The sequence below is a fragment of the Lagopus muta genome, chromosome 20 (assembly GCF_023343835.1).
Source record: "Lagopus muta isolate bLagMut1 chromosome 20, bLagMut1 primary, whole genome shotgun sequence".
Lineage (NCBI taxonomy): Eukaryota > Metazoa > Chordata > Aves > Galliformes > Phasianidae > Lagopus > Lagopus muta.
Genome location: NC_064452.1, coordinates 400,518 through 413,702, shown reverse-complemented (window position 1 = coordinate 413,702; position 13,185 = coordinate 400,518). Strand labels below are relative to the sequence as shown.

At 55.8% G+C, this 13,185-nt stretch overlaps 1 protein-coding gene across 1 annotated transcript in view; it reads left to right on the top strand.

Annotated features, from left to right (window-relative positions):
- The window catches only part of RAP1GAP2 (RAP1 GTPase activating protein 2), a 51,196-nt gene that overhangs the window by 14,276 nt on the left and 23,735 nt on the right, over window positions 1-13,185 (top strand).

The window sequence follows — 13,185 nt, the reverse complement described above, 5'->3', positions numbered from 1 at the left end:
GCAGAGTTCAGGTGTGTTTGTGCTGTGGGCCGTCGCGTGGGCTGCTCTCGGTAGGTGCCACCATGTGCTGCCTAGCTGCATGCAGCCTTGCTGGGGGCTGGTAGCTCTCTGGGCTGGAGCCGGTGCTGGGGAGTGTGGGATGGAGGGATGCTGCCGACAGGAGCCCCGGGGGGCCGACACCAGCATTGCTGTGCTGCCAGGTGGGACTGGGGTGTGCGGGCAGGGACTGGTGTGTGTGGGAGCGGGATTCCAGCACAGAGCAATTCTGCAGATAGAGCAACCTCTATAGATAAGTGGGAAAGTCATCATGGCAAAAGGTCATTGTGTGTCACACAGTGGCCCTGGGCCAGGTAAGCTCGCTCACATTGATCTGCACAGGGCAGATGCAGGGGCTGCCGGGACCAGAAAGTCCTAGGGATGCTCCCACCCCATCCTGAGCTCATTGCAGCTCTGCCTGAGCTCAGTGCAAGGTAGGACACGGGGATGGGATGTGGCTGTGAGCTGCTTGGGGCTGTCCCTATGGGGCCCCTCTGTCTGAGGCTTCTCCTCAGTCCTCGGGGCTCTGTTTTCTCCACTTTCTTTGTCCTTACGAAGCAAAAATTGCAACAAAATTGTGTCTATGTGGAACAGAAAAGCCCTGTGCACCAACTGCTGCAGGTTGGGGTGTGCACAGCTCACCTTCCCACAGATGAGTGCACGGTGCTCACCTGGCAGAGCGGGGCTGAGTGAGGTGAGCTGTGCCGGAGGCTCTTCTGTGCTCATGGATCAGAGCTGTGCTAAGGGGAGGGCGGTTTCCTGCTGGGAGCTGCAGGGCTGGATGCTGTTATGCTGTAGCTGTGTGCTCAGGTCCTGCGAGGACAAGGTCTGGGAAGAAGATTATCTGAGAAAATACCTTTGATTTTATTACCATCTGTGAAAATGGACAATTACGTGTGAATGTGTATTTGAAGTTGCCCTCTGGCTGCAGTGGTGCATATGTTCCAGCTGGGCTGTGAGCAGTGAGGCAGCACACTGCATGCCGTGTTTGGGCGTGTGATTGTGGATCTTCTGGACAGCAGGATCTGCCACCTGAAGCTTCCAGAAGTGGTCCCCTCACCGGCCCGTCCGCTGATGAAATTAATTAGTAAAGAAGTGCGACAGACAAATTGCTTGTGTGGGAGCGGTGTGCCAGTTGCACACGAGCAGCGTTCCCGCAGCTCCTGGGCGTGCCGTGGGAGGTCGGTGTGCGGCGCTGCGGAGCGGCCTCGGGGCGAGCAGAGCCGCGGAGGCGCTGCGCTTCCACCGCCCGCCAGGTGGCGCTGTGCTGCTGCCGGCGGAGGGAGGAGGAGGGGGACGGGGAGGACGAAGGCGGGGACCGCCGCGGGGCGGGCGGCGTGTGCGGGCAGGCGGTGCTGGAGCCGTGCAGGGAACACCGGAGATTTGAATTACAGTTTGTGCTTGGGCTTTTGGGGCAAAAAATAAGCACACAGAAGGGCCCGTGACACTTACCAAACGAGTGCGGGGCAGAATCTCTGCGTGGCGCTGTGCGTGGAGGAGGGATGATGGTACCCAGCTGGGATGAGGATGACTTGCCGTGCGTCATCCTGACCGGCTACAGGACGCCCTTCTCACCCTTGGGAAACGCTTCTTCATTTCTGACGCTTCTGTTGTAGGCTGTGTTGATTTTTATGGATGTGCATGTGGCTCATCTCATTGAAACAAAATCTTCCGAGCTTTTCTGGTGCTATGTTTCTTGGTCTCCTGTCTGTAATCTCATCCCTGTTTTTCTGTAAAGTTTTGCTGGAAAGCTAAGCATCTGTGATGGGCCCATAAATCAGCTGCTTCGTCTTGTGCACGTTTGGGTTGGTTCTCGCAGTGTTTCATGTGGCAGTGAGGGGAGGGGAAGCAGAATTCACTTAGAAATGGAACGATCGCTTAAAAATGTCAGTGCAAAGAAGTATCGGGGGAATGCAGTGTTGCTTTCCATAGCTGCTGTTGGATCTGAGGAATGTGGCAGAGGGAAACACCACCTGGGATGCTGCGTGGAGGTCTGAGTCCTTCCGGCAATCAGAGTGCTCTAAACCAACAAACAAGCAAACACATAAGCATTAAAGCCCAAACAAACACTAAAAACCTTCCCCCATGGGTGCGTTTGGGCTGATGTCCAGCACTGTGCAGCATGACTCAATCCTCCTGCTCTGGGAGGAGATGGCACACATGGAGCATTTCCCTTCTTCTCACACATGACCAGCAGTGGGCTCACAGACACGGCTTGTCTCTGCTCTGCGCTGTATTTGCTGCCCTGCAAGAGGGCTGTACCTGAATGCACGCAGTTCTGAAGGCACAGAGCCCTGTGCAGCGCGGGAAAGCGGAGGTGGGAGTCAGTAATTTAAAGGGAGGAATGTATAAAGCAGTGAAAGGAGGGTGAAAGTAGGGCAGTGCGTCTGGTGTCTCAGATGAATCATCGGCCAGCTCTCGCTGCTGCTGCTTTATTTGCTCCTTATGCAAAGAAGTTGGTGTCGGCTGCGTTTTCCTCGCTGGGTTGGGTTGCTGGGCTGTGGAACAGGACAGGGCAGCGCTGTGCCGGGCTGGTGCAGGTGGTGGCTGCCTGTCCCATAGCGTTGTGCTTCTCTGAAATCTGCGCTTTGCCCTCGTGACAGTGCTGCTGCGGGGCTGAGATAGGGATGGCCCTGCCCTGCCCTTCCCACACGTGCTGCGATGCTGCTGCTGGGTCCAGGTCACCTGCAGACAGATGGGACTGCAGAGGGTACTGAGGGCAGCACGCTGCCATTGCACTGCCATCCTGCCAGCCTTCCTGGGCTGCTACAGCAGGCAATGCTTGGGCTTGTGTGGATGTCCTTGGGCAGCAGTGGAGCAGAGCGCACTGTCACTTCTGGGCTGACGCAGGCAGGGCAGCTGCAGGCAGCATGCAGCCCTGGGCAGAGCCATCCGCCTACAGTGCTTGGGGTACACTGTTGATGCTGTGTATGAACAGAACAGAACAGCTGTCACAAATCACATTCATTTTCTAAGGGGGGAAAAAGCAAGTTGGAAGAAGCCTTGATATCCTATTTTCTTTGTGGACAGAAATGACGTTCAATGGGCACAAAACTGTTTTTTTTTTTCCCTTTTCTTTTTTTCCGGTGGTATTATATAATTCAAGAAGAAAAGTCTGGAAGGATCTGAGGGGCTTTGGCATGGTCCTGCCAAGCAGGGGCACAGAGGCAGAGGTTGGTGCTCCTCAGGGTGGGGGGCACTGATCTCATGTGTGAGAGGAAAACGTTTGCAGGTGGAGGGAGAGCTGCTCCTTGGCCCAGGGTGGCTTCTGCTCATGCTAGCCGTGGGCAGCTGCTGCCACGTGGCACCAGTAAGGCAGAGGCGAGCTGGGGTTGTCGGTTACCTTTTGGGCTGGGTCTGCTTGCTGCATGTTGTGCTGCAGGACACCCCGTGCCAGTGGCAGTGCTGTCAGTGCCATGAATAGGGACATGGAGGGATGGGTGGAGGGGTTGGGTCTGCAAGGAGGGTGCCCAGTCCGTGGGGCAGCAGCGGTGGGACAGCCCCAGCCTTGTGGGGCTCAGCAGCTGGCTGAGGATTTCCCAATCCAGCAGTCCCAGCACTGCTCCCCTATCTGCAGTGAGCAGATGGGTGCTCGCTGGTTCCAGGAAGGGCGGTTATCACTGCTGCCTCCTCCGGAGCCACCCAGCCCCGTGCCCTGCATGCAGCCATCCTCAAAGCGCGTCCCAGAGCTGCGTGGGATGGAGGAGCTGCTCCCAGAGAGGGAGCGGCTGCGGCCCCAAGGACCAGGGAGTGTTTTGGCCATTCTGCCTGGTAAGCTTAACTTACATTAATGCTGGGGGCAGATCCTCTGGGGGGAACCCAGCAGAGCCCCACTGATGCTCTTGGAACTTGGCTTGCTTTTTTTGGACTCTTTCCTCTTGGTGGCTTGCCATAGGTGCCCGGGTTATTTGGGGGTTTATTAATGCAGAGCCCCAAGCTATGACGTGCAGGCATTTTGCTGCAACCCTGCAATATGTGCGCTGCTCCCAGGAGACAATGGACACAGCACTGTGGTGTGTGCTGCTGCTGAGTCCCATATGTGGAAATGTTGTCCTTCCTATCACAACAGCTTTCGCATGTTTAAAGCCAGATTATCCGCAATTACATCTGCCCAGAGGACTCAGCAGCCACGTGGGGCTATTTTTAGCTCTGCTTCAGAAGCAATAAACTGCGTTGGTTTGTATATTTCTTCCCTCCTGCTATATTTATGCTTTGTCAAAATAGGAGCTGTTTGCAGACCATCAAAAGGAGGCCACCTGAAAGAATATCAGCCCTCTGAAAGCAAATATTGTTGTAATGGGGGGAGGGATGCTTAATGGCTGGACTGATAAAGGCACCATCTGGCCGCGGATGTGCACTCCTGCGTGTCCTGGTTTGCACAAGCACAGGGTGTTCCGTAGGGGCCACGCGCTGCCCAGCGCTCCCAGGGCAGGGGGGCCCTCCCTCCCCACCCTCTGCTGCTGTGCTGCAGCCACAGGCAGTGCCTGGCTCGGGCCGTGCAGCCGCAGGGTGATGAGCTCTGGGAGCTGCACCCACAGAGGGGCACAGCAGCACTGGGTGTGGGAGTGCAGGAGCTGTGCCAGAGCCCGTGGCTGATTCCCGGCGATGATTTGATGTCGCTGCGCTGCTCCCATGGTTGTCCCTTCTTGTACTGAGCTGGGTCCTGGCAGCATACGCGGCCAGCACAGCAGACAATGCACCTGGAAATGGACTCTATCTTCAGAGCTTTATTTCTAGTGATGCTCATAATGTGCAGCATTGTGCTTGGTTAGCAAATGGCAGGCAATGAACAGCTGAGAACCTCATGTCGGTAAAGTCAGTCGTAAAAGGCTGGAGCATCTCAGGTTCCTATCTAGGAGAGAGATGGGGAGGTTTGATGGGTGCATGGATAGGTTGGGGCTGTACTGTGAAATCTCTCTGAAGACTCAAAGGTCACTCCTCTCAGAAACAGTCCTCTCTGATTCCTCTCAAATGTTACTGGTGTCACATACCATGCGCCATGACAGCTCCTTCCTCGCACAAGCAGTTTGCTGCTAATCCTCTCCAATTTGGAAAGCTAAGCTCAGCGTTCTTTTTGCTGGGATGATGTGGATTCTGTGACTCGGTGACATCCTGATAATAATGAGCAGCCCTGGTTCAAATGGGTTCTGAGAGTGGGGAACAACTCCCATTGGGTCTTCAGCAGAGCTCTAGCCATCAGCACAGCTGCAGGAACTGAAGGGTTTGCTCTATGCTTGCACATTAAACAGAAGATGGGGAGGTTTGCTGCAGGGCAGGAAAAACGGGTGGTGGTAGAGGATCGAGCTGGGGGCTGTGTTGTCCTCCCCCTGGCAGTTCTTGGGGAAGTGGAGCACGGCAGCCCTGCTGTCACTCTCCTTTGTGAACAGGAAGCGGCATTGCTCTGAGCGGCTGTGCTGTGCCAGCACTCCTGTTGCAGCTCTGCCCATGGCTGTGCTGGGCTGCTCAGCCCTGCTCCTGCTTGGTCAGGCCATGCAGCATGAGACACTGAATGAGGAAAATGCCCATCTGCCAACACTACCTACTTTGTGTCTTTTAATCAAGAGCGAGAGGCAAGAGAAAGGCTGTAGAACAATAGAAACCCACTTCTGAGTGTGATTGACTTGAGCGCACTCCCTATTGCAGGGATGTGTCACTGAGATAATACCCATGTTTTAGCTCCACAAATTATGCCTTTTCACTTGCTTGCATCAAACAAGGTGTCAGAGGGAGACAGTAAGGGAGCTGCTGGATCCCTGGCACGGGTGGAGGAGTGCAGCTTGGAGTGCCACCTTCCTGTGGTGCTGGGGCCCCGCAGTGCACACCGCTGCTAGCAGTGCAGGGTGGAGCGGGGCAGTGGGTCCTCCAAGTCCCGGGGAGGAGGAGAGCTCTCCTCTGCCCCTGCTGTGGGTCCCGGGACCAGGCTGCAGAACAGCTGCAGGAGAGGCTCATCCTGCTGCTGGCTCCAGGAGCACCGGGCACATCACTGGTGTTGGTTTGCGGCGCATCCTGAGTCTGGCTTTATTAATGATGCTAATGATAGGTGATGGCATTTAACTCACTGATTTGCTGGTGAATTTCAAAGGAACTGCTCCTGCTGTAAAGACTTATTTCCTCTGCTGATTTGATCTGATTTAATTTAATGCTGAAATCTTGAAACTTGTTTCTTCAGAAAGCCTTGATTCATAGCAAAAAATACCTCAAGTTATCAGGCATAGGATTTCCATTTAATTATGCTGCTGCCATAGGCATGGTGACTCCGTGCTGCGTTCCACCAGCTGATGGGTGCAGCTGGGCTGGAGCTGCCCAGGGGCTCAGCCCTCGCACCCAGTGCTGCACCCCGATCTTATCTTCTCTCTGCCGCTGCTCCTCTGCCTGCCCTGCAGCACTTCACTTCCTCTCCCTGTGCTGCTGTTTCCATGCCCTCTGGAGGGCTTTGATGCGCTGTGTTCCCATTGGCACTGCGAGGCATGGCAGGGCTGGACGCCTCCTGTATGTGCTGCCCAGGGGCCTCCTGACAGCTTCCCAGCTGCGTCTGTGGGTGGCTGTTGAAGAGGGAGCAGTTACAAAAATAACACCGTGAGAACCTGTGGACGTACAGAAATATAAGATACGTATCTGTAGGTGTGTAGGTGACATAGATGGTCATCTACAGATCTTCTCACATAAAAGAGACTGCAGCCCCTGGGCTACCAGCGATGGCTTTGTGCTGAAGACAGAGCAGAGTGCTCCCATCTGTCCTTCAGCTTTTTGGGTCTGGAGGTGTCACTGCAGCACCTGGGGTGAAAGGTTCTGCCCTCTTTGCTTGGCCTCTCTCTGCAAGTTTTCTTTGCGAGCCATGACTGTAACATAGGTAGTTTTCCTGTGAGGCATGACCCCATCGTGGCCGGGCATCTTGTGGCTGGCACTGGAGCAGCAGGCACATATTTGGCCCCAGAGCAGATGGCTGCCAAGTTGGGCTCCTGCCAGGTCAGTGCTACACGCCTCCACCTGCGCCGGGCAGCTGATGGCGAAGGGCAGAGGATGCTGCAGGCATTGCACGGCCCTGTCACTGCGCTCTAGTACAGCTCAAGCACAAATAGCCACACTGAAATTCACTTTCTGTCCTTTGTGCTTTAAGTTTGCTCCAAGGTGATAGTACAAATTCGTTTATTATTGCTGTGCTAACACGGGTAGAGTTTGCATTCTGCCTGCTGTTGTGATACGCAGTGACATGAGAGGGCTCATAGGTTCACCTGGCAGGAAGGCACCTAGCAGGGCTCTGTTGTGCCCAGCCCGTGCTGGCAGCCCTACCCTGCTGAGGCAGCACGCAGCCCCCCTCAGCTGATGTTTTCCTGTGGTTCTGACAGCTTCGGTCTAAGCTCTCCAGCAGACACAGCTGCTCCAGGTGGGTTTTAAAGTCAGATTAACTGCGTGAATATGGCAGCAGTGGCACAGTGCTGCTAATCCTGTGCGTGTGCGGTGATGAGCTGCTCTGCACAATGCTATGGGCACTGTGGAGCACAGTGCAGGGCAGAGCTGCTGCCGATCCCACGCCCCCGTCACGCAGTAATGGCTGCATGGTTTGCAAGAGCAGGGGTCTGTTTGCAAGCAGCAGAAAACAGCTGATTGCACTGAGCAATACGTGTGCTGAGAGACTCATCCTGTTCTTTTCTGTGGAGCAGAAACACAGGCAGCAGTTCCAGCAGGGCTGAATGTCTGGGTTCCCAGAGAGGAGCAATTTGCACCACTGGAGTTAACTGAGTGGTGTTTCTGCCTCTTGCTGAAGCTCAGATTGCTCCTGAACTCTCTTCCACAGGACACAAAGGGGTCCATGTGTGCCTCTGGGGGTGCTGCTGGTGTGGCTGTGCACTGCCCCCATACCCACTGACAGGTGCCATGCCCTAGCATTGCTCTGTGCCCATCTGCTGCTCCCCAGCAGCACAGCTTATCTGAGGTTCTGTTGATCTGCAAACACGCTGCCACTCTCACGGGGGACCTGTTCCATTTCTAATGGGTACTGATATCTACCTGTACTTTGGCTTCCCTGCGAGACGAGAGGTCATCTGTCTGTAATGAATTTTTGCTCTTTCACTGCAGCTTTGATTGCTTTCCCTGTTTGTTTCCTGGGCAGGCGGATAATTGTACTGCTGAGATGGAACACTGTCGGCCCTGCTTCGCTGAGGGTAGGCAGAAGGTCAAGGCGTGCTCTGGGCTCTTGGTGCAGCTGCTCTGCATGCATTGTCCCCATGGTGGCAGTAACAGGTGCCGTGGCAGCACAGGGTCACACCAGATCCTGCTTTGTGCGCAGGGCTGCCGGCGCTGGGCTGTCTGTGTTGTGAGGAGCATGCTTGCTGCTGCCTGAGCGCAATGGAACGCCTAAGCCCACTGCCTTTGTCTGTGGCCAAGGTGCTGGGGCTGCTGGAGGCACACAGCCCTCATCCTGCACCGTGCTGGGGAGAACCAGGCCCAGTGCCTTCGGTCCCACATTTCCTGCAGCCACAGGCAGCGGGATGCTCGCCGCCATGGGCGGGCAGCGGAGAGCAGGGAGCACTGCCCCTCCCTCCTTGCTTTGTTTGCTAGCTGCTAAACAAATGGCCTTCTATCGAGAAAACAATTGAATTGAGTTTTCTGCCCTTATTAAATCTCTCCATATGGAGAAGGTAGCAAGCTGGATGTGGGCACAGCAGCCTCCACTCTGCAACCAAGGAGCAGTGCAGACTCTGCATGCAGCACTCTGTGCACCTGCTGCCTGCAGACTGGCTGTGCTGCACACAGACCCCTCCCCAGCTGCCCTTGGGCTTTGTCAGGGGTGTGTGCTGAGGCTGAGAGCCTCACCCGCATCACAGTTGTGTCTCAGCTCCACCAGGGGCCAGGGCACATTGCTCCTCTGCTGATGGGAAGCGGCGGCCTGAGCCAGGCTCCCTGTGCGAAGGGGCCCTGCTGCCCCCTGGGCTGCTCCACAGATCCCAGAGCTGTGCTTTTACAGACCTGGGATCTGCATGAAGCACACGGCCAGTCTGAGGCTGCTGCAGCAAGCCCTGATCTTCTGTGACCTTGGCCCTCATGTAAGGACGTGCATTTGTTGTTTGAAGAGGATGTTGATCCTGAACAGCAGACCGGCAGGGACTGTGCCCAGAGCAGAAGCGTGTTGGAAGTTCCTTGTCTCGTTGGTGGGTTCTCTGTAACCATCTGTAATATGAAAAGTGATTAAGCTTTCTCAAAGTCACCTTCTGCTGCTCTTAATGATGCAGCAGTGCTGGAGTCGATGCTCTGGAGGCTGTCAGCTCCTGGGGCTGAGAGATGCTTCATCTGAAGGGAAAAACCTCATCTGCCTCGTGATTCCTCAATATTTCCTCTGTGTCTTTCTGACATACAGCTCTAATCAGATTACTTGGGGCTGGATGTAACATAATCTAAAGCTCAGTTTCTCGTGATGCTTAAATGTGGATGTGCTCCTATCCTCATCCTGCAGCACATTTTTAAATGCTGTAATCACCTTCTTCATTTGCAAGCTTCCAAATCCTTTTCATCCTGTGACAGCAGCACAGGGATGTGGCTGCTCCTGCAGAAAACAGGTCTCTGTTTGTGCTCCACACTGCCACTGCCCTCCTTCCTGTCTCCTCTGGTGCGGGCAGAGCTGCAGCACCCATTCCATCCTCTGGGACCATGGCTGTGTGCCATGGTAGGGTGCAGGGCTGGGCTGTGCCGTGGGCAGCAGTGAGCAGCTCGATCTCACTGACGTGCTAACACAAAAGCTAGAGCCAACCCATGAATTTTCAGTATTAACCACATTGCTTATGTGGGGGAGATTCTACAATGTCGGGGATGAAGGTTTGGTCTTGTCACAGTGTGGCATTTTCAGATCTTCCTTTCTTAGCAGAATGTCTGGGAGAAAATGCCAAGCACTGCACTAACAATCCAGCAGCCCAGGTGATTTATTAATCATAGTGTGTAATTGTTCCAACCTGAAGCAAGTTCTCCCAAGCCCCCCAGGACTCAATTTTGTAGTTCACTGCAAAAACTGTTTTCTCCGAAGCAGAACCGCCAGGGCAATTCTAGAGAGAGTTATTTCTTCATAAAGCAGTGGCAGCTGCTCAGCTCGGAGGTTATTTAGGCACTGCAGAGGTAATGCTGCAGCTCTCAGGAGGGACAAAGATTCAGAGGAGCCTCTGAGGTGGTGGGGGTCCCCTCCAGCTGATGGCCCCGTGAAGGTGAAACGCGATGTACCACGTGGGGAACAACAGCCCGGAGCCAAAGTGGAGCCTGGAGGTTCCACCTGCCCTCTTGCTGCCCACATCCTCTCCTACAGCACACACTGCCCCTGGCCGTGCTCACAAGGACACCTGAAGATGCTCACAAGGACACCTGAAGATGCTCACTGCGGCGCTTGGCGGCTCAGCCCTGAGCAGGAGCAGTTCTGACTGTGCCCCTGTGCAGTGCTGCTCTGCCCTGCAGTGTCCCTGGGGAGCTGAGCACAGCCCTTCCTGCCTGCTCCAACCCTCCTCATCGTCACTCTGCCCTCCTGCTATGAATTATAGATCCGGTGCAAACGAAGTCCAGAAGAAATTGATTACAGCAAAGACTTGTTTGCAGTGTTTGAGTGGAGAGGAGAATAGGGCTAAGTGTGTCTGCGTAAAGTGATTCTCTGTTTCCAAATATGAGAGAATTGAACATCTTTAAAAATCAATACCGGGCCACTTCAGCATAAAACAAGGGAAGATTAATACTTAACTTGTCTGGAAGCGGGGAGGAGAGACAGTGGAAGATGTCTCCGGAGACAAAGAGAGACTCAATGAGATCTGAAGCCTCTTGTTTAATGTGAGGGGTAAAAGGTTTAAAATTAAAACCCCTCCCCCTCCATTAAATGAAAGCTAATGAGGTGCTGCAGAACTGATACCATTTGGCATGGAAATGGGCTCTGTTTCCTTTTTTTTTTTCCCTGTGCCTCAGAAATTTGTCAGACTGATGATTTCTTCTTGGAAGCAGACGGGTATTTCCACAGGAACAAACTGATTTGCTGGTGCAACCAAAACGTCATTACAAGATTTTGCAGTTTGTGTTAGTGAAAGTGAGGGCATCGTCCAGGGTTAATGTATTTTTTCCTCCTGTCCACTTGCATCCTCTTGCCTGCTGTGGGCAGTTTGGTATCATCAGATGTTGTCCCGGGAGGCACAGACATGTCCTGGGTGCTTGATGAGCTGGTTGGGTTCTTTGTTCTGGGGAGGTAAGGAGTGTTGTGCTCGTGTGTTGCAGTGACTTCGGGTGCTGCACAGGGGCTGCTCTGCCCCAGCATGCCCAGGGGCCCACTAAAGAGCTGTTAAAATATTAATCTTAGGTTTAAGTTTAGATCTCAAATGTTTCAGGAGCCATGTGTGTGCTGTGCCGGTGAATGCAGGGGGGGCAGCCATGGCTGTGCTGCAGTCAGGTTGTCCTCAGGCTGAATCAGCGTGGCACATGGACAGAAACAACATTCCATGCACTTCTGTCTGACTTAGAGCGGAATGCATAAAGAAATCGCAATGAAGATGGTGGGGCTCTTTTGAATTCAAAGAACTGGTCTGGTTAGGGCTTGTGCTGGGGCAACGAGGCACTGTGCAGGTTACTCAGAGAGGAGGTGCTGCCCCATCCCTGCAGAAAGCAGAGGTGGAGGGGCTCTGAGCACTGATGGAGCTGCGTCTGTCTCTGTTGTGAAGCAGTGGGACCCGATGGCCTTTAAGGACCCCTTCAACTCAGAGAGCAGTCAGCGCCGCCCCTCCGCGTTCCTGTGGGCATTTGGGGGCACAGAGGAAGGTGGGGGGGAGTGGAGGGACCCGGCCGTTCTATTGCCGTGGCAACATCGATATCCAGGGAGGGGTGCTGAGCTCGTGGAGTAAATCACCGAGTTTACTTAATGAAAAAAGTATCTGTTGCCAGGAACAAGCTGCGTGCTAGCTCAAGTCCTGGGGCTCGTGGTGCTTTGGCCTGGCTGCTGCAGCGGGTGGGGATGTGGGGACGTTGGGACCTCGGTCCCGGCACTGGCACGGCCGCAGTCCGGCGTGGAGCAGCCTCGGACTGTCCCTTACGGGAGGGGTTTCGCAATGTCTGCCAGAAACAGAAGGGAACGGTTGCAAGACGGGAAAAAATCCTTCCCGCTGTTCGAACCGAATCTCATCCCCTCGGGCGCCGAGAAGCCCCGCAGTTCGGGGGACTCGCGGGCCGTTCTCGTTAAAACCTGGCGTGAGAATAGCAGAGCCGTGCGGTGCCGCGGGGGCTCGGCGCAGCCCGGCTCTCCGTGCAATGCGGGCGTCTTAGGAGCCCCGCTAACCCCGGTAGCGCGCAGCGACAGCCGCGAGGAGCGCATCCCCGGCAGCTCCCGCTCGCCCCGCCGCGCCGCTTCGGGAGCTCGTCTGCGCTCTTTGCGCCGCCGCCGCGGGCGCGAGAGGGGAAGAGAGGAAAAAAGCGGAGCGGCGTGCGGCAGCCGCCCTGCCCCGCCCGCAGCTGTACCCGGAGCCCGGCACGGCCCGGCCGTGCGCGCAGGGGCGGCGCGGCGGGCGGGAGCGCGCGGGGAGGCGCGAGGAACGCGGGCGCGCCGCCGCCGCCGCAGGTGCCGCGCTGGGGCCGGGCGGGCGCGGGGCCGCAGAGCGGCGATGTCCCGGGCGGATGCCGGCAGGATGCACTCCCGGCGGGCCGGCATCCGCGCGGCCGTGGTGCTCATCGGGCTGCTGCACAAGTCCAGGAAGCAGAACAAGGAGAAAAGGTAGAGCGCAAGTTCGTTCCTTTTCTTCTCTCTTTATCGAAGGGTTAAAAAGAAATCTGTCCTTGCCGCTGGGTGGCCCGAGTGCGAGCTCCGGGCCGGGGGGCTCCGGGTGCGCGGGAGCGGCGGGCGCCGTGTTCCCGGTGCCGGCCGGGCCGTCGCTGCGGCGGTGCTAGGTCGTACCGGCGGGTGGGGGTTACCTCTGCGCAGGGCAGCGGGATCGGGGGCTGCAGCCGCTCGCAGCGCTCCCCGAGCAGTGCCGGCTGCGTGCGCTGCTGTGCAAGGCGAGCCCGAGCGCGATTCTTTGGCGTGAGAACATTCAGGACCGCTTTCGGTGCCCGCGGAACTGCTTTAACTCAGCGAACAGCTTTGTCTCCTCGCTGAGGAACAGCTGACAAATGGTTTCATCTTTCATTGACTAAGTCACGGATTGTACT